This window comes from Amblyomma maculatum, chromosome 1 (assembly GCF_055883805.1).
Source record: "Amblyomma maculatum isolate TAMU_Amacu chromosome 1, ASM5588380v1, whole genome shotgun sequence".
In the NCBI taxonomy this organism is placed as follows: Eukaryota; Metazoa; Arthropoda; class Arachnida; order Ixodida; family Ixodidae; genus Amblyomma; species Amblyomma maculatum.
This window is the reverse complement of record NC_139344.1, coordinates 493,901,093-493,922,641: the sequence shown is the minus strand read 5'-3', so window position 1 is coordinate 493,922,641 and position 21,549 is coordinate 493,901,093. Positions and strand designations below refer to the sequence as shown.

At 46.6% G+C, this 21,549-nt stretch overlaps 1 pseudogene; it reads left to right on the top strand.

Annotated features, from left to right (window-relative positions):
• LOC146210279 (uncharacterized) overlaps nt 1–18,531 on the top strand; it is a 41,126-nt pseudogene extending 22,595 nt beyond the window's left edge.
• The last annotated feature ends 3,018 nt before the right edge of the window (nt 18,532–21,549 follow it).

Genomic DNA, 21,549 nt, shown 5'->3' with positions numbered 1-21,549 from the left:
ATTGAGCTGTTTACCGGGTATGTGCTCGATTTTGTGGTGCTTTCAAACTTTTGTTTGGGATGCCAGCTGGGCCCGAAAGAAGATGACCCTCACTATGAGCAGTGGCGAGCTGACCACCAGTGCCAAAAAAATAGTTTGAGCAAGCCTGGGCAAATGGAAGTGGAGGCTGCACGAATACTGTTTGGGCGATCACTGCAAAAGCATGGCCTTCGCTATACAACGATGTTGTGCGGCGGCGATAGCCGAGCTTTTAACAGCCTGCACGAAGAAAAGGTATATGGTTTTGTGGAAATCGAAAAAGAAGACTGCATTAACCATATTCACAAACGCATGGGCGCTGCTCTGAGAAATCTCCTGCAAAAGCATAAGAGAAATAGCCAGAAAAGTCTCTGTGGAAAGGGCAAGCTCACAGGGGATCTTATTGCAAAATTATCCACCTACTATGGGTGGGCTCTGAAGGCGAACCTGGGCAACATTGATGACATGAAGAATGCTGTTCTTGCAACGTATCATCATGTGACCTCGACAGATGCAAGGTCGAATCATTTCACTTTTTTCCTTTCGATTTCAAGTTCAGTTGTCCACCAGGGGTTTTAGGTATGTTTGTTGTTCACTGTTTTTTCGAATTTTTTTGGTCAGTTTTTGTATTTTTTTTTGTATAGGTGATTGATAATGTGTTCGAGTCGTGTAATTGATGTGATTGGGGTGTTGGCGGTCTCCCTCAGCCATGTGTCGTCTTTAAGCGTTTGGAGTATTTTGTGTGTGCCATTTTGTGTGAGTCTTTTTTGAGGTGAATGTTTGCCCTTAAATAGTTCGAATAGTATGTATTTGTGATCACTGGAGTTCTTGTAATTCAGGTTTTCCAAATTGTTTATGTGGGTTAGTGTGCTTGGTCTTGTTGCCGTTATGTCGATCCAGCTGCGTCCATTGGTTGTTTCGAATGTGGGGGGGCTGTTGGGTTGGTTAAGGATTGAGAAATTATTGTGTTAAAAAATTCAATTAGAGTATCCCCTCTTTCATCGCTAATTGGGCCTCCCCATGCTGGATGTTTTGAGTTGAAGTCTCCTGCTATGATTGTGTGCTCGTTGTGTGGGATGAGTTGTTCAATTAGTGAGATGTGTGTTTCAATATCGTCTTTTGGTTGGGCGTAGATATTTATCAGTAGGAGCTGTTGTTTGTGCCATGTAATTCTTGCAGCTATTAGTGTTTTTGTGACTTTAATTGGGAAGACCTGGATACTTTTGTTGTGTATTATGATTGCAGTTTTTGGTGATTGGTCGAATGCAATAATTTTGTCTTTCAAAGGGAATGATGTGATCTTGTTGTTGTGATAATATGGCTCCTGGATAAGTGAGATGTCGTGAAAGTGTTGCTTTTGATATACGTGTAGAATTTCGTTGGCTTTTGAGGCGTGTGCCAGATTTGCTTGTATGATTTTCAGGGGTTGTGTTTTGTGTTGAGAGTGTGTGTTTTGGTCTATGGCTGTGGTGGAGTGTTGTGTGTGTGTGTTGGGTTGCGAGGACGAGTCCAAATTAATAGCCATGGTTCAGAGGCGGTTGCTTTTGGCTTATTGCCAGAGGGCTTCTTGTTTTGCCTGCAGTTGTCGGAGGGTGGGGCAGGCTCTGCTGCCCATGGGGTGTTCAGGATCGTGGCAGCCAGAGACCACGCATGCCCTGCACCTAGCTGTGTCGCTGCGGCATTCGTCTTTATGATGACACTGCGCACATGTGGTGCATGCGCGGCCTTTGTTGCGGCAGTGCTTTGCCACGTGCCCGTAGGTGGCGCACTGCGTGCAAAGTGGCGTGTTGTGGTTAATGTAAATGGGGAAGGAGGTCCACCCCATCCTAACCAGCTTTGTCGCCCTCGGGCTGGTATGTTTGTATGCTGATGGCCAGGATCACGACCCTCCTGTCGTTTGGGTTGACATACTTTGCCGTGATGTGGAGTCCGTCCTCGTCTGTGAGGAGGGAGTTGTGCTTTTCCAGTTCGGGTATTATATTCTCCCTCTCCATTTCCCTGGAGAGGCCAACTATTTTAAACGTCGGCCCCCTCAGGGCTGGTTGTGAGTTGCAAGCTCGTGGGCTCCTGGGTTGTTCTCAAGAGCGGTCTTGAGCTTCCTTAACCAATCTTGGCTGGTGGAACTGACCATCACCCTGTCCCCGCTGACCCGCATCTGTAAGTCCATACTCGGCTGGGTCATAGTTTTTCTGGAGGAATGTGGCGACGGCGGTTGGCTTTGTGCCACCGGGCGTTTTAGCTTGGATGACTATGGTGTTAGTTTGGGGCGGGTTCTCTTTTGTTTGAGCTTTGTGCTCTTCATTGCCTGCATTCTGGGTGGGGGGGGGGGGGAGAAGCCTTTATCTCCTTGAGGGCCTTCAGAGAGCCTGTGAGCTCTGCGTATTTAAGTGAAGCCGTAATGAATGCGGTTTCTACATTAGTAAAAGCTTCGAGGAGTCTATTTGCTACTGCTGTGGAAAGTCCGTGACCCCGGCCTGCTGCTATGGTCTGCATGAATTCTAAGTCATTCTTCTGTAGGATGGCGGCCGCATCCTCTTTTCCCTCTGCTGCAGTTGCCCCCTCCTCTGGGCCTGGTGGCCTTGCTGTGATATTGTCCCGCGTGGGAGGGTTTTTTGGCACCTCCTCCTCTGATTGGTCCGAGTTAGACTCTGAGTTTGATGAGCTATTGGACGTGCTCAGAGGGTTCCCTTGAACAAAACGTCGCGGGCTAGTTGGTTCATCGCAAGGGGGAAACAGCGCAAGCTAAACACGGACAAAAAGGGAGGACGAGACACACACAGCGCTGACTTACAACTGAAGGTTTATTTCAGACACGTCGGTAAATATACAGTAGCATCAAGGGAAACAACAGCAACCTGGTTGGGAACAGTCATCGCCATCAGAAAACATACAGGTAAACACAGATCATCCAGCTCTCGATAAGTCCTTAAAGAAGGTAAAAAACAGAGCTAAGAAACTGTGTGAACATTTGAACCTAGGAAAGCTGTGTAGTGCGATTGAAAGCAGCAAACACCTGAGCTTGGAGATGTTTTTCTCGGTAAAAACCCATAAGGTGGATCGTCCATTTCGTGTAATAGTTTCAGAGACGGAGACCTGGCAGAAGTCTGTTGCTTCATTTTTACAGAGACAACTCAAGCTACTAACTGTTGACGACCCATTTTTGGTAAAAAATGCAGGACCTGTGGTTGACTTTCTAAAACCTAACGCCGAATTGACATTGATAGGATGTTCTATAGACGTAAAGGACTTATATTATTCCATCCCCCATGACGACTTAGTTAATTGCAGTAAGGATTGTATCGACCAGCATGGAGCTGTAAAATTTCAGAATGCGAGTTGTGTCTCAACTGCCGGCTTCCTTGAGCTACTGCCAACACACCTGAGATCCACCATCGCGGAATGGAACGGTTCACTTTTTATTCAGAAGAATGGCATCTGTATTGGTTCATCCATTGCACCCATCCTCAGTGATCTTTACTTGGCCATGAAAGATAGAGCGCTACTCAGGTCCATTCAGGGAAGCAATGTGAAACAAATCTTTAGATTTGTGGATGATTATCTTGTGTTGTTACAGTGTGAACAGGACGTCTTTTCTTCCGAAACTTCCAGAGTTCTTAGCAATTTTGCATGCACTCTGAGCCCATTGATTGTCACTCATTAACTTCCTACTAATGGCTTCATACGGTTTTTAGATTTGGGAATTTATTGTAACCCCAGTCACGTGTGCTGGGCCTTTGAGCCTCGAACCAACAAATCACTTCTTCCTTTTGACTCAGCACACTCAAAGTTAGTTAAGCGCAGTATCATCAATTCATGTTTTGACAATTCATTCAAAAAATCCTGCAACCACAAACTGGAAAACAGCTTTTTAACCCAGACGAGCCGATTACTACAGGCTGGATACCCGCTAACCCTCATAACCTCAGTGGCTGAGGCCTTGTTGAAAGCAAAAGAAAAAAGAATCAGAGATAAGGGCAAGATCGCGGTCATCCCCTACGTACACGGGATTTCCCACAACTTAAGAAAAGTAGGAAAAAGAGTAGGAATAGACGTTTTATTCTCAGCCCCGGATCGCTTGTCCAGCCTCTGCAAGTAATCAGATGGGTCGCAAGCAAACAGGATGCACAGTTAATCATCGCGACCAGTTCGTTTCCTGTGCTCAGGGTGTTATATATTCCATCCCCTTGTCTTGCGGCCATGCATATGTAGGCCAAACCGGCAGATGCCTCAACAAGAGATTGTCTGAGCATAATTATAATGTTACGCAACGAATCTCGGGCCATCTGGGCATTCATTGCCGAGATTGCAAATGCACCCCTGAGTTGGGCAACACGAGCATGATAAGCAGGTGTGGTGACAAAACCACGCGAGAGATTATTGAAGCTTTAAACATTGCGCATCTTAAAGAGCATTGTGTCAGCACCCCCTCCATAGCCCTTATAGATAAAGAATTGCAGTTCTTATCGAGAGCTGGATGATCTGTGTTTACCTGTATGTTTTCTGATGGCGATGACTGTTCCCAACCAGGTTGCTGTTGTTTCCCTTGATGCTACTGTATATTTACCGACGTGTCTGAAATAAACCTTCAGTTGTAAGTCAGCGCTGTGTGTGTCTCGTCCTCCCTTTTTGTCCGTGTTTAGCTTGCGCTGTTTCCCCCTTGGGTTCCCTTGGTTGTTTTTTTTTTAGTTGGTGCCTGGCTACAGGTGCGTCCCGGTGTGCGGAGAGTCTCCTAGGGGCTTTTTTTTTTTTGGTTTAGTGCCATTTTTGTAGGAGAGAATTGTATAGTGGGATGTGTCCCTCTGCATATCTTTTACTAGTGGGTATTTCCTTCAGTGGTAATTTGGAATAGATAAGATGATGCAGTTTTGGTAGATAGGTTTAGGTCCTAATCATATGGATGGTGGACACTGAGACACTCAAAACAACACAACAACCGTCGAAAGAGAAAAAAAAAAAGAGGAAAAAACAGAAAAAAAGGTGAATTCACTAAAGTGAAAAAAAAAAAAAAAGGTAGGCTGGTGGGATGTTGGAAATGACTAGATTTTGGGTAAAATGATGGAATTGAAGCTTAAGTGAAAGTAGTGTGTTGTTCCTGGGTGTTGTTTAGCTCGGGAGGAAGAGAAGAAGGCAGTTCTGGCGGTTTGAGACAGTCAGGGGTGAATACTCTAACCTCGTGGTAGGGTAAGCTAGAGGGTCGTTTTGAGGCCGTCAGGATTTGGAAAGTTCGGTTAAAATAGTATATTTTCCGATTGCGTGGGGCGATTTGTATGAATTTAGTGTTGTTTTGTTCGGCAAGGAGTGTACTTTAAGTAAATCAGGTTATGAATGATGTGTAGTTGTTGATTTGAAAGTTGGCTACACACGTGGTGGTATGTGACTAAGTCCGAATTTGAAAATGTTGGAAAAAATAGTGTAGATTTGTATTGTGTGTGTGGATTTGTGCGAGTTTAGTGTTGTTTTGTTCGGAAGAATTTGAACGTTAAGAATATGTGATTATGGACGTTGTATATTTATTAGTTTAAAAATTAGATACGCACATGGGGGAAGAGGCAAAGGAAATTGAGGTTTTAATATCTTGTTAATTATTAAGGTGAGAATGTTAATGGGGGTGAGGAGGGGAATCTATTGATGTTATTATTTAACGGGTGGTGTCAATTGAAAGGTGGTTATTTTTTTTTTTTATTTAATTAAGTGTTTCAATTGATTAAATATTTAAGTATGTTGGGCTTGTTTGTCGGCGTTGGGCTCGGGGAAGAGTTGGAGGGGGGGCCCTATAGCGCTTATGCAGGTGTGTTTTCTTGAGTTCTAGGTGTTAGCTGTAGGGTGCGGCAGGTTAAGAATAGGTTTGAAAATTTTAAAGAAAATTTGGCGAGTTTTTCAGTATTTAAGCTGTAAATTAATAATTAATGATGGGTATAAAATAAAAATTATATGAGACTTTGCGGCAAGTAAATATCTACACCATGTGTAACTTTCAGCGAGCTACGACAAAAATTGAAAAAGATATATTGGAGAATGTGTGGCCGTAAGACCAAGACCCATTCAGGAGGGGGCTTTGCTGGCGGAGCTCGGGGGCGTGCATCCGTCCGTGGCGGCGGCCGGAGAGATAGTAGATAGGGACAGAGTAGATTGAGATCCTAAGTGGGATCTCTCCCGCACCACTAATGTATCGCGGGCGAGGAAAGTCCAATCAAAATTTAAATAAAACGGGCTAGTACCAAAATTGCTTTTTTGTATATATAAAAACATATTAGTAGAGTGGGATGGGATGGAGCGCATTTGGCAAGCACTCGCAGATTATGACTAGCAGCTTACCGGTATCGCTCAAGGGGAAAGTATACAACAGTTGCATCTTGCCTGTACTCACCTATGGGGCTGAAACGTGGAGGCTAACCAAGAGAGTTCTACTTAAGTTGAGGACAACCCAGAGGGCTATGGAACGAAAAATGGTAGGGGTAACATTAAGAGATAGAAAGCGTGCAGAGTGGGTCAGAGAAATAACTCAAGTTAACGACATTCTAGTGGAAATTAAGAAGAAGAAATGGACATGGGCAGGACATGTAGTGCGAAGAGAGGATAACCGATGGTCGCTGAGGGTAACAAACTGGATTCCAAGGGAAGGAAAGCGTAGCAGGGGGCGGCAGAAAGTTAGGTGGGTGGATGAGATTAAGAAGTTCGCAGGGGTCAAGTGGATGCAGCTAGCACAGAACCGGGTTAAGTGGAGAGATATGGGAGAGGCCTTCGCCCTGCAGTGGGTATAATCAGGCTGATGATGATGATGATGATGAGAGTGGGAAGGGTAGAGTAGAGGTTTGAAAAGAGGAAGAGAAAGATAGAGAAGTATACCATCATCGCGTCCCCCAGCCAAGGGAGCAGGCCAGCGCAATCAACGGCGTTTATTTCTGAATGAATGTTTATCAAATATACAGATTATACATAAAAATTCACTGTTGTAACATATGATATAGGTTACATATAATACTAATGTTGTTATACACATATTAGCAATTACTCAAACAATATACATTATACATTATTTGCTGCAGATAACAATGCTGCAGATAACCAGCACATGCGTCGATAGTCCCTCTTTCCTTCTTCCCCTCCTTTCTTTTCTTCTTTATATATTTCCGGGCAGATAACCAGCGCATGGGTCGATAGTCCCTCTTTCCTTCTTCCACTCCTTTCTTTTCTTCTCTATATATTGCCGAGCCGGAAATATATAGAGAAGAAAAGAAAGGAGGGGAAGAAGGAAAGAGGGACTATCCACGCATGCGCTGGTTATCTGCAGCATTGTTATCTGCAGCATTTCTTTCCCCTAATAGCCGTAGCGCTCCACTGGCTTTCTAGTTCTTGTGGACCGGCGTAGCTCAGGAACAGGCCCTTCGGGAAGGTCGTGAGCCTCGTCTGTCGGGGCCCCTAAGGTCGCAGGAGGCGATTCTGCAGGACTTGATACTTCTCTGCTTCCGTCGGTGTCTGATGAGCGTTTTCGGATCTGGTCGACATGACATCGAACGACTCCGTCCTCAGTAGCCACAGTGACTAGACGGGCACCACTCGTCGATTTCACTTTGCCTGATGTCCACTTTTCTCCTACGCCGTAGTTGCGCACATAGACGGCGTCTCCCGGGGTGAAATACCAACTGGCGGAATCAGTCTCTGAATGCTTGGGCATTTCGTAGTTCCTGGGAGGAAAACACATATCTAACTTTGTACGCAAACGGTATCCCAGAAGAAGTTCGGACGGAGTAGAGCCTGAAGCTTGTGGCGAATTTCTGTAGTTACAAAGAATTCTCGCCAGAGCAGTTGTCAACTCCACGCCCGGCATTTTCTTCAAACCCTCCTTGACTGTTCTTACGGCCCGTTCCGCAAGACCATTGCTCTGGGGGTGATAAGGCGGGGTACGAATATGCTCGATTCCATTTTTCTGTAGGAATACCGCAAACTCTAACCCAGTAAAGGGTGTACCGTTGTCGGTAACTATGGTGCGGGGGCAATCCAAACCTGCTAAACAAGGTTCTCATGCAGTCGGCAGTGGCTTTAGCGGTTGCTCGAGATACTGGAATGGCTTCTATCCAATTGTTGTGTGCATTGACAATTACCAACAACATTTTGTTTCCAATAGGCCCTGCATAGTCTGCATGCAGCCGTGACCACCTCTCTTGAGATCGGCCAGCTGACAGGATTCCTAGGGGGCATGGGCAAAGCCTGCACACAGCTTCGACAATTCGAGACCAATCTACAAATATCTTGATCTAAACCGGGCCACCAAAACTTAGCCCTCGCCCTTGTCTTCATGGTTGACGCACCCTGATGAGACTCGTGTAGCATCGTCAACAGTTTCTCACGCGCCGCACTTGGTATCACCGCACGATGCCCCCAGTACAACAGCCCCTTCTCCACAGACAACTCATGTCTCCTTTTCCGGAATTCCGCCACTTCCCTGCTGTCACCTTCTACGACGGAGGGCCATCCGTTAGTCACGTGCCTGCATATCTCTTTCCTTCTTCCCCTCTTTTCTTTTCTTCTCTATATATTTCCGAGCCGGAAATAAAGCGTCGTCTTTTCGCTCTGCGAATCTGCCTGGTTTTCATCGCGTAGCTGCCGGCCTTTGGCCGACGAGCTACGCGATCGCAACATTATTCATTTAGATACACCACAATAATTATATAGACACAAATTTATACTGAACATAACAAATGATATAGGTTACATATAATACTGATGTTGTTATACACATACTAGCAATTACTCAAACAATATACCTTATACATTATACCATTTAGATACACCACGATAATTATATAAACACAAATTTATACTGAACATAACAAATGATACAGGTTACATATAATACTCATGTTGTTATACACATACTAGCCATTACTCAAACAATATACCTTATACATTATGCCATTTAGATACACCACGATAATTATATAAACACAAATTTATACTGAACATAACAAATGATATAGGTTACATATAATACTGATGTTGTTATACACATACTAGCAATCACTCAAACAATATACCTTATACATTATACCATTTAGATACATCATGATAAGTATATAAACACAAATTTATATTGAACATATGAATAAGCATAAACTTCATAAACATCTTGCTTCTACACTTCCACTTGTAACACACTTCGATACTTATACTTGAAACACACTTACACTTGAAATCTTCAGTTGCATTGCACACTTCTCCATGCACCATCCTGAGCTTCACAACATAGCAGAATAACCTTCCTCCTGGTTTGTTGTATCACTGAAGGCACGTTTCGAATATCCAACACTGCACTGCACAAAATACTTTTCTTCTTTAACACACCAACACTGCACTTCACAGCACTGCCCGATCTTCAACACTGCTGGCTCCCTTTCTTCCTGATCTTGCACAAACTTTTCCTTTCTCCGTACATTGTTCCTCTTGACGCCATGCGATGTCCAACCTTCATTGCACTGTTGTTGACTGCTATGCAAATGTAAATGGTATCTTGCATCTATACATTCAGAAATTTTCTTGTTTGCCATTACTTGCTGTGTTTTGTTTGTGTTGTATCCCAATTTGATGTGGGGCTAAAGGGGCGGGCATTTGTGCCCACCTCGGTTGGCCTGAGCTGCCCCTCAGCTTCCACACCTGTTATACCCAAAATGTATCCTATGATCTAATTTAATTCATATGATTTTTCTAATATTATTTGTACCATTCTTTCTAGAATTTTGTATGTTTCCAAGTTTTTAATTATTTCTGGTTTACCTAGTTGTAAACTAGGGCCTAATATTTCTTCGTATCCCGACATTTTTCAATATAATGATTGAAATTACATATATTTTCTCCACATGAACATTTACGAGAAGCCGAAATGTTGAATCTGTGCAGATAAAAAGGAAATCTTCCATGAGATTATATTGCCTGTGAAGTGTAGTGATTTGTGGGAAAATGATACGGTAAGTTCTTTACACTTCTGATCCATTCAAATGCACTGCTTTCTTTACCTTCATTGTTCCAAATCTCATTCCATTCATCATAGATTCTCTTTTGTAACTGTTTTTGAACAAATGTTTTTAAAATTGGTATATTTGTTAGCTCTCCTTTCTCTAATGCTTCTTTGGCTAATGCATCCACCATTTCGTTCCCTTTATTTCCACTATGTCCTTTTATGTATGTTAAAATGATATTACTTTTCTTCCTTTTGCTTATTCTTTTTTAATTTCTTGTATTGCTGGATTCTGATTATTTAGATTTTTAATCGCTTGAAGTGCCGATAGACTATCTGTCAATATTTGAATTTTGTTACTTTCATCGCAGCTGACGTATTCTATTGCCTTTTTAATTTCAACTACCTCTGCATCGAAATTGTTTGCATGTTGTGGAAGTTTATACTGTTTGTGAAATACCTGTTCTTCCCTACCATTGAACACTACAAATGCTGCACCCGTATTTTCCTTAATCTGCGAGCCATCAGTATATATTGTTACGTGGAAGATTTGCAGCCCCAAAGCTGTCCGCACAACTAACGTTCACGAGGGCACCGATTTCACAATACTCAGCGTCGTCTTCTCCGAGTCTGTTGCACTTCTTCATCCTCATCACGAACAGCGAATACAGCTAAGTAACACTACCCCCCCCCCCCCCCCCGCGGGAAAAGCACAGTCCCGGTGCGGTCTATGTTAGCGAAATAGAACGTTGATGATAGGGCTTTAGACGGGACACATGCACTATTTCGGAGGTTGGAGCTGTGGACGGGGACTTCGGAACCACAGATTCAACTTCGTAGGTGACGTCGGTCACGGGGCGCAAAACACGGTAAGGGCCAGTGTAACGGGGCAAAAGTTTTTCACACAAGCCCACTCGACGGCACGGGAGCCACAGCAAAACGACAGATCCAGGAGTGTAGGGGACATCACGGTGGCGGCTGTCGTACCGGATCTTTTGAGTCTTGGGATGCAGAGAGCCTGGCATGAGCTATCCGGCGGGCATCATGAGCGCGGGTGACGGCATCACTGGTGTGAGGACTGATGGCGTCTGCCGCGGGTAGAGAGGTGTCGAAGGGTAGTAACGGGTGTCGGCCAAATAATAAAGTGGGGAGTATCCAGCGGTAGAATGGACAGATGAATTGTAGGCGAATGTGACAAAGGGGAGATGAACGTCCCAATCTCGATGGTCGTCAGACACATACATGGCTAGCATGTCTGTGAGGGTACGGTTTAGACGTTCCGTGAGCCGTTGGTCTGGGGGTGATATGCGGTGGTGAATTTGTGGCGGACGGAGCACGAACGGAGAATTTCGTCAGCCACTTGCGACAGGAAACAGCGGCCACGGTCAGTTAGTAGTTCGCGAGGAGCACCATGATGAAGAATTACGTTTTCTAGAAGGAAGTCAGCGACGTCTGTGGCGCAGCTGGTCGGGATGGCTCGGGTAATAGCGTACCCAGTAGCGTAATCAGTGGCGACGGCGATCCATTTGCTCCCCGAGGTGGAAACTGGAAAGGGGCCAATGAGGTCAACGCCTATACGGGAAAACGGGTCAGTTGGTATGGGTATCGGCTGCATATGACCTGAAGGCGAAATTGTGGGCTTCTTCCGACGCTGACACAGTTCACATGCGGCAATGTACTGCTGGACAGAGCGGTAGAGCCCCGGCCAGTAGAAACGTCGGCGCAGGCTGTCGTATGCGCGAGAGACACCCAAGTGGCCAGCCGTGGGAGCATCAGGGAACTGTTCAAGGATGGTGGAACGCAGGTGTGGGAACGACGAGCAAAAGGTCTGTGCCATCTGGTCGCATATTACGTCGGTATAGGGTGTTCTCGTGGAGCGCAAATAAGGCGAGAGATGGGTCAGGGCGGTTGGAGGTAAGACGGAGGATAATGGAATGCAGAGAAGGATCTAAGTGCTGTTTCTTGGCAATGTTGGCAAAGGCGGAGACAGACAAGACATATGCAGCATCGTCAGAGTCTGTAGGACTAGGGGAGTGGACGGGATGACGTGACAAACAGTCTGCATCTTGGCGAAGCCGGCCGGACTTGTAGACGACGGAAAAGGTGTATTCTTGCAATCGTAGCGCCCAGCGCCCCAAACGGCCAGTAGGATCTTTGAGAGAGGAAATCCAGCACAAGGCATGGTGGTCACAGTAAAATGGCGGCCAAACAAATAAGGGCGGAATTTCGTAATAGCCCAGACAAGCGCCAGGCACTCTCGCTCTGTAATAGAATAATTTTGTTCGGGTGTTGAGAGGAGGCGGCTGGCATACGCAATCACCCTTGTACGGCCGTGTTGTCGCTGAGCGAGTATAGCTCCTATTCCATGGCCACTTGCGTCGGTACGGAGTTCAGTTTTGGCGGAAGGGTTGAAGTGGGCCAAGACTGGTGGCGTAGTTAGAGCAGCAATAAGCTCTGAGAAAGCTGCAACTTGTTCAGGCCCCCAATAGAATGAAACGTCTATCTTGAGGAGTTGGGTGAGCGGACGAGCAAAGGACTTCGAAGTTCAGGACGAATCGTCGGAAACAACATAGGCCAATAAAGCTTCGGACATCGCTGGATGAACGCGGAGTGGGAAAATCTCTGACGGCACGTATCTTGTAAGGGTCAGGCTGAACACCGGAAGCATTAACCAAGTGACCAAGCACTTTGATTTCCCTATGGCCGAAACTGCATTTCTTTGAGTTGAGTTGAAGGCTGGCGCGGCGGAATAGCTCGAGAATGGTAGAAAGGCGAGATAGGTGGCTGTCAAAAGTGAACGAGAAAACAATGAAGTCGTCTATGTAACAAAGACAAGTCGTCCACTTGAAGCCGCGCAGCAATGAGTCCATCATCCGTCCGAAAGTTGCAGGGGCGTTACATAGGCCAAAAGGCATGACTTTGAATTGATAAAGGCCGTCAGGGGTGATGAACGCTGTTTTTTCACGGTCTCTCTCGTCGACAGAAATCTGCCAGTAGCCGGAACGAAGGTCGATGGATGAAAAGTAGCTGGCTCCGTGCAAACTATCAAGCGCGTCGTCGATACGCGGAAGAGGATACCCATCTTTTTTGGTTATCTTATTCAAATGACGGTAGTCAACGCAGAATCTCCAACTGTTATCCTTCTTCTTGACCAACACGACAGGGGATGCCCAGGGGCTACTGGAAGGCTCGATTATGTCGTTCGCTAACATCTTTTCGACCTCCGTTTCAATGACACGTCACTCGGCAAGCGAAACGCGATAGGGCCGCCTGTGAATAGGACTAGCGTCACCGGTGTCAATGCGGTGGGTGACAACTGTCGTTTGACCCAATGGGCGGGTACCGAAGTCGAAAAGGTCACTGTAGGTAAACAAAAGCTTGTGTAACACAGCGGCGAATTCAGGTTGCAGATCAGCTGCAATCATGCTGTTAAGCGGATCAGGGCGCAATGTGGACGACGAGGGGTTGTTGGCAGGGACGGAAGTTGTATGATCTGTAGACAGAGTTGAAATGGCACGATCGGTAATCGGGGACAGCGCAGCTAATGAAATTCCCTCGGGCAGAACTTGAGTTGAAAAGCTGAAGTTAAGGACAGGGAAAGTGGCGCGGTTCTGGGAGATGTGCACAATTAGATGAGGAAGGGTGACGTGCCGCTGCAGCATGACATCAGTAATGGCACAAGCGAGATAATCGCCATCTGGGAAGGGTGGAAATGGCGACATAGGGATGTAAACGGCAGTTTCAGGAGGAAGGCGGCTAAATTGTGCTGATCGAAGGCGGGGTGAGCAGGAGGGGTCTTCGGAGCAGTGCGGAAGGTCTAAGCGAAGTAGGCCGCTAGAGCAGTCACTAAGGGCAGAGTGGGCTGTTAAGAAGTCAATGCCAAGGATAACGTCGTGGGGGCATTCATGTAGGACGGTGAACAACACTGGGGCATGACGGTCAGCAATTGTAACTCGCGCCATACACATGCGAACCACGGCAGCAGGGCTGCCATTGGCGACGCGAACTGTGGACGAGACGGCTGGCGTAAGGACTTTCTTGAGGCGACGGCGAAATGAGGAGCTCAGAACAGACAGTTGGGCGCCTGTATCAATTAGAGCAGAAACGGCAACTCCATCCACAAGGATACGGTTATTTTGTAGGGCAGGGGTCAACAGAGGTTTTTCGGTCCGGGTCATAAATGCAGCGTCACCTCCGGGAGCTGCATTGGCTAGTTTTCCGGTACGTGGCCACAATATGACGGTGGCGAACTGCGGCGAGGAAGAGGAGAACGCGAACGTCGTGCTTGCGGGAATGGTGAACGGTTGGCAGCACGGACAGTGGAACCGGGGTCAGCAAGGGTCTGGTTGGGGCGAGGTGGGGAATAGCGAGGGGCATAGTCTCCGCGGCGGTCGACGTAGGTGTACTGACGAAATGGCGTGTACCAGCGACTACGGCAGTGGCGGGAAATGTGGCCAACGCGAGAACAAGTAAAACAGATGGGGCGATTGTCGTGGGTACGCCATTCATTTGGGTTGCGGTAACGATATCGGGGCGAGAAACCGGCGTTGGTTGAGGTGGCAGAAATTACTGGAGGGGCAGGTCCTGAATCCGTGGTGTCGGTGGTGCTGGTAGATGGGAGGCCCATATTCGCAACCTCTTGGCGAACAACAGCCTTAATAAGTGATATGGTAGCCAGGGTGTTGTCGGATGTATGCGACAGCGAGGCCGCGGGAGTCATTGCCTCAAGCTCTTGGCGGACAATGCGTGTCAAAGTGCTGTCGTTAGCTGCTGTCCGCAAACCCCGCTGCGCTCCCTCTGGGGCAAAATAGTTTCGAACACTTCAGCCTGCAAAGGTGGTTCGAGTTACCGTGTTTCACGGGGTTCAAAACTGAAAACGAGTCGTGTCCTGCACACGCGAAAACTCAGAAAATGCCTTGTTTCAAGTGCGAAACGCTTTAAGCCAGCGTGTCGAAAGACGTAAAGGTTCACTGTCACTGATGAAGTTCACTTCTCAGAGATCACTGCAGTCCCACGGCAAGTCCGGATTTCCGGCCTGTCTGACTTTGCGAGAAAGTCGAGGAGTCGGGATGCCGATACAGGAGGAGCTAGCAGCCGTGTTCGGACGCCGGTCGAAACGGTGAGATATGCGCCTCTGTTTCGCCTGCTCGAAACGTCGGCACACTTGTAGCACAGTGTCCACGGTGGAGCAATCCCTGCACAACAGGAGGTTGAAGGCATCGTCGGCAATGAGTTTTACTATATGGCCGACTTTATCCTCCTCAGGCATGCCTTGGTCGACTTTGCGGCTTGAATGTGAGATAAGACTCCGTAGACGTTTGGGCGCGAGAGGCGAGCACTTTTTTGGCGGCAATGTGGCGGCCAATAGGCTTTCCGAATAGGTCGTGCAGCTTCTGTTTGCAAATATCCCAAGATGTTAGCTCATCTTCGTGGGTTTCAAACCACACCCGCGCGGTCCCAGCCAAGTAAAATATTACATTCGCGAGCATGAGTGTGGCATCCCACCTGTTGTGCTTGCTCACGCGCTCGTGTAGGGCTAGCCACTCGTCTACGTCGACGTCGTCGGTCCCGCAGAAGGTTCCGGGGTCACGGGGGTGGGCCATTACAACAGCAGGTGCGGCGGCTGTAGACGTAGAGGCGTGGGTAATCATCGCAGTGGTTCCGATGTGGCAGCCGCTGCGTAGATCCAGCTTATGACAGGGGATCGAATAGATTCACCTCCACCAAGAGATGTTACGTGGAAGATTTGCAGTCCCAAAGCTGTCCGCGCAACTAACGTTGATGAGGGCACCGATTTCACAACACTCAGCGTCGTCGTCTTCTCCGAGTCTGTTGCACTTCTTCATCCTCATCACGAACAGCGAATACAGCTAAGTAACAATATCTTTATATCTGCTGTTATATTAACTTCTTCTGTATAGTTATATGCTAGTTATAGGCACAACAAAGAGATATAGGAATATGCGCTCAAACTTTCTAGGCAAAACTGGGAATCGCTATGCGACAAAATAGACGGGAATATAAGTCTGGCCCGCACATGAAGTTTACTCAGATACCTACTAGACCCTGACGGATGTAAAACGGCCCAGAGGCAAAACCTCCAAAAGATCCAGCATAAACATGAGGGCACAGAGCAAGAGCTGCTCGATGAGATTCGATCTAAGTACATAGGGGACACCGAGAAGGTACCTCTGCAGGGTTACTGTGGGAAATCCAACGATCGCTTGGACGAACCCATTACTGATTTCGAAGTGCGAGCAGAGCTCGCTAGATTAAATACTAATTCAGCGCCCGGGCCGGATGGGGTAAGCAACAAATTGCTCAGAAATCTCGACAACAACTCTACAACAGCACTTACTGCCTACATGCAGAAATGTTGGGAGGCGCGTGAGATTCCTAAGCAGTGGAAGTCGGCTAAGGTGGTACTTATTCCTAAACCGGGGAAACCTCTGTCGATCGAGAATCTAAGGCCTATATCCCTAACCTCCTGTGCAGGGAAATTGATGGAGCATGTACTGCAGACACGTCTCAACAGCTACATGGAAGACCACCATCTTTATCCTATCTCCATGGTGGGATTCAGGTCTCATCCCTCAATGCAGGACGTGATGCTGCAACTAAAACATAAAATTCTGGACTCACGAACGCGGGACACGAAGGTCATCTTGGGTCTTGACCGGGTGAAGGCTTTCGATAACGTCAAGCACAAGGCGATCCTGGATAATCTCAGCCTCCTGGGAGTAGGCCCGAAAACCTACAACTATGTTAAAGTTTCCTTTCCGACAGAGTGGCCCAAATTAACTTCGGGGAAAGTAAATCAGACTACATAGAGCTAGGTAGCAAGGGGACCCCGCAGGGATCCGTACTGTCCCCGCTTCTATTCAACGTGGCCATGATCAGGCTTCCTAGCAAACTAGCAACGATTGAAGGTCTCAGTCATTGCATGTATGCGGATGACATAACTATGTGGATTGGCAAAGGAACCGACGGTCAAATAGAGGAGACTCTCCAAATGGCCATAGGAGAAGTTGAAAAGTACGTAAATGATAGGGGACTTAGGTGCTCCCCGCAAAAACCGGAAATGCTTTTTTACCAACCAAAGAGGAAATCACGGTCGGATCCCCCGCGGATATCTCTTAAGGCTCAGGGACTTGATATCCCGACGGTGGACAGGATTAGAGTCTTAGGGCTGTACATTCAAAACAACGGTTTCAATGGAGAAACAATAAAAAAGTTTGAGATATGCGCGCAACAGACTATGCGGCTCATCCGCAGAATCGCAAATAGGTGCTATGGCATGAAAGAAACGAATTTAATCAGATTAGTTCAAGCCTTTGTAATAAGTAAGATTGCTTACGTAGCTCCTTTCCTTAATCTGAAGGCAGTGGAGAAGTCCAAGCTGGAAGGGATCATTCGCAGAAGTGTCAAGCAGGCGCTGGGTTTACCAATTCGGATCCCCACCGCAAAACTTTTAGAACTAGGTCTTCACAACACACTGGATGAAATTGTGGAAAGCGTGACAATCTCTCAGTACGAAAGGCTGTCGGGAAGCATTACAGGCAGGAAAATTCTAGCGAAACTAGGAATAAATTACGAGAGTCAGCGAGGTCCGAAAGTGGACATGCTTAAGAACGTGCGCGATAGGCTGATGATCCCACCACTACCGAAAAACATGCATCCCGTCCACCACAAGGATCGCAGAGAGAAACGGGCTGAAGCCCTCGGCAAATGTTTTAAAAACTATCTGAGAAGACGTGGCCTACGTGGAATTCAGCTAATTGCGGGAAGGGGAGAATAATGATAGCGGTAGCTAGCGCCGAGACATATCTCCGAGCCGGCGCCTCGATCACGACGGGCAGTCCCGAAATTTCAGAAGAAGCCGCCATCGCACTTGCAATAGTGGGCACGGATGCGTCAACGATAGTCAGTGACTCAAAGGTAGCAGTGATGAACTTTGCCAAGGGGAGGGTCTCCCCTCTGACGAACAGAATCCTGCGGACTGCAAGGGACGACCGCAAAATTCGCATAGTCTGGACACCTGCACACGCATCCCTGGCTGGAAATGAAGCAGCTCACGAACTGGCTCGAGGTCTTGCTTTCCGAGTCAGTGGCCATACCGAGCGCTTCGCAGACAGGGATCGTCTTGTGTGTTGCAGAGAGATCACACAACATTATAGGCTTAATCGAATGAAGTACCCCGCCGCTGATAAATCATTGACAGAGTCAGGCCACCTCTTGGCGCCGTCTCCAAACTTATACGTTTCCGAACCCGGTTATGTGTAGTCGTTATTATCCGGGACAATATTCAAACGAGTGTAAGCAATGTAAGGCCAAAGCGGACCTCAACCATATTCTCTGGAAATGCCCTTTTGCCCCCCTGGAGGGAAAAAAAATAGTCACTTGAACAATGGAAGGCTCTCCTACTCAGCTCCGATCCGGAGACTCAAACAAAAGTCGTCCAACTGGCCGAAGACGCCGCCAGGAGCCAAGACCTTCTGGCCGTCGTTTAGGCGAGGGGCCTATATGCCCTTCAGACTGTTTGCAATAAACGTTTTACAACCAAAAAAATCCAGGTCTATAAACGCTACACGCATTTTTTGACGCAAACCGCATCAAAATCGAACCAGTCTTGGCTGAGAAAAGTCCTTTATTTACATTCACATGGGAGGCTTAAGCCTATTTGCAATTCGGCATTGACTCATATTCCAAGAACTGGGCCATCGAGTGAACAAAAAATACTACCAGAAGATTCCTAAGACATTAGCGAAGTCTAAACAACAAAAAGAAATCACCGGAATAGCCCAATCCGCCCAAGGGGGCGGCAGCGGCTTCCCTGACCATGGGCGCGGCCATCTTGCTGTAAGAGCAAATTCTGGCAAAAACGGCAATAACTTGGAATCTACCCATCCGATTTTCAAGTTCAACCATTCATTTTGAAAAGGAAAATATGGAGAACCCTGCTGCAGAGTTTTTGTGTGCATAGGATTTTTCGTGGTTGAGAAACGAAGCCAGTGACGCAAAACCCAAGGTTTTCCATGTACGGGGTTGCCAGACCAGCAGTAGATTCCACTAAAGTTGAATTTTGAAAGAAAACGCTTAAACTTCAGTTGCGAGTTCAGCGCCCATCGTGTTTGTTCTTCACCGCCGTCCACGTCTGTAGCGCTGCTTTTCCATCATGATATATCAAGAGGAAAAGGACCAAGAAAGGACATCAAACAATGAACAACGAAAAAAAGAAAAAACAAGAGAGAACCAACAGCACACAAAAGCCTCAAACGAAGAGGACAGTGAGGGTCAGAACAACCAACAATGGAGGTCTGGAGAAGAGGAATGACACTCAGTAAAAGACGATCAGCCAGTGAATCAGGAAAAGTTCCATGAGCCTCCCAGCAAACCACCAAATCGAGCCGAAACTCCTAGGAAGAGCAACGCAAGCGTCGCAAGCGACACAAGCGACAAAGTACCTCATGGAGAGAAGATATAAAGACCATTACCAAAAAAATGGCAAAGAGCAACCAGTGCATCATGAGAGCCCTCTGTAAGATCTCAGTCATTCGGAGGGAGATGAGACAACGGCAAACCTGCTCGACGCCGTCGTGACAGAAGTGTCAAAACTAAAGTCGATGTTACTTGAAGCAACGCATGAAAATCAGTTTCCAAACGGGCAGATTGAGGGGCTGCAAAGACCAACTCCCCCTCAGAGTTATGTAGAGGCCACACAAAAACCTGTGGAAAAACCAGGAATGAAAAGGCAAATGCAAGAAACAACTGCAGTCATCGTCACATCAAAAACCTTGACGAGAAAAAAAATCATGGACGTCCTAAAGAAAGAAATCGACCCAACTGAACTGAAGATAAAGGATACCACGTTGAGGCCGGGCAGAGAAGGAGTGGTTATCACGTCAACGGACGCAGATTCCCTCGACCGATTGAAAAACTACGTCGAAGAAAAAGAAAAGCTGAAGAACTTGGACATAAAGAAGCCCAAGGGACGTCGCCTTGAGCTGAAACTAGTTGGCATCGACGAAGGCATACCGCAGGAAGAAGTGGTAAACAAGATCATCTTCCAGAACGACCTCAAATGCAACCCTGAGGACATCGGACTGAAAGAACAGTAACACGTTCGCAAGGGTACCACGGTCATTCTAGCGGTCAATAAGAATGGATACCAAGAACTTCGAGACAGGCGGACACTGAATCTCGGCTGGTTAAGAACCTCTTCACTGAGGAAGAGGTATTGTCTGTTCTTAAATCCATTTCTAAAAGCTCTGCTCCGGGCCCGGATGGCATCTCTTTTTCAGAAATTTCTAAAATCCCCATCCCGATCTTAACTGCTATGATTAATAACTGGTTCTCCTTTGGGGTTCTCTCGTTGGAACTTGAGTCGTACTGTGCTCATCCCTAAATGCCCTCGACCCCGAGGTGCTTCAGACTTACACCCTATTTCTATCTCCCCAGCATTCTATCGAATCTTTTCTAAACTTCTTCTCGCACGTCTCGAATCACCTAACACATTCAACTCCTTTCAATCAGGTTTTTCGGAGGACCGCTCTACTTCCACCAACCTTTTGCTCCTTCAGGCACTTATGAAACACCTTAAGAAGTCAAAACGGCCATTTTTTCCAGTAAGCCTAGATCTCCGCAAGGCTTTTGATTCCGTTTGCCATGATGCCATCTTTTCAGCTCTTGCATCCAAGCAAGTCTTCTTTAAAATCCAGCTACTATTACTTGAAATGTACACTAATTGTACGACTAAGTTCTGGAGTTCAGGCCGTACGGATAATGTCAAAGTTCCTTTAAAAAGAGGCATCAAGCAAGGAGACCCTCTTTCCCCTTTTTTGTTTAATCTTTTTATCGACCCTTTACTCCAACAACTAAACTCCATTCCAGCCGGAGTGCACCTGGACGACACTTCTTTGCCAGCTCTAGCATTTGCCGATGATCTGCTTTTGAATTCCAACAGCCTTGAAGGCCTCAAGGCACTCATCAGCCATACCTCTGATTATCTTTCCAATGTCAACTTAGAAATCAATCCAACAAAAGCACAATACTTTGGTTGGCGAGTGGATCACCAAAAGAAATGATTTAATTACAATCTTCCGGATATTTCTATTAACGACTATGTAACCCATAGTAACGAATTAAATCAACCAGTAAAGTATTTGGGCCTATCTTTGACAATAAGTGTCCATTAGTTGAGTCAGAGAAGGCCCGTGCATTGCTGGATCTTGTTTCCAAAACCTCACTGAAACCTTTTCAGAAGCTTAATTGCTGGAGACAACTGGTTTTACCCGCATTTCTATATGGTTGTTCTAACACCTTACTAGTGAAACAGGAAGCTTGTCGCCTCGACAAGCTTATTTGCCTTAAGGTTAAGCGCACTTTACACCTTCCACTCGGCTTTCCTAACTCCCACATCTGGTTACCTACCAAATATGGTGGTTTAGGTTTCATCTGTCTTGAGAAAACAGCACAATCCGTTCAACTTAAATCCCTCAATAGAATGCTTCGCCTGAACGAACCCTTTGTTTTCAGATTGTTTGATCTTGAGCTGGAATCCCATTATCGCCACCTAAATG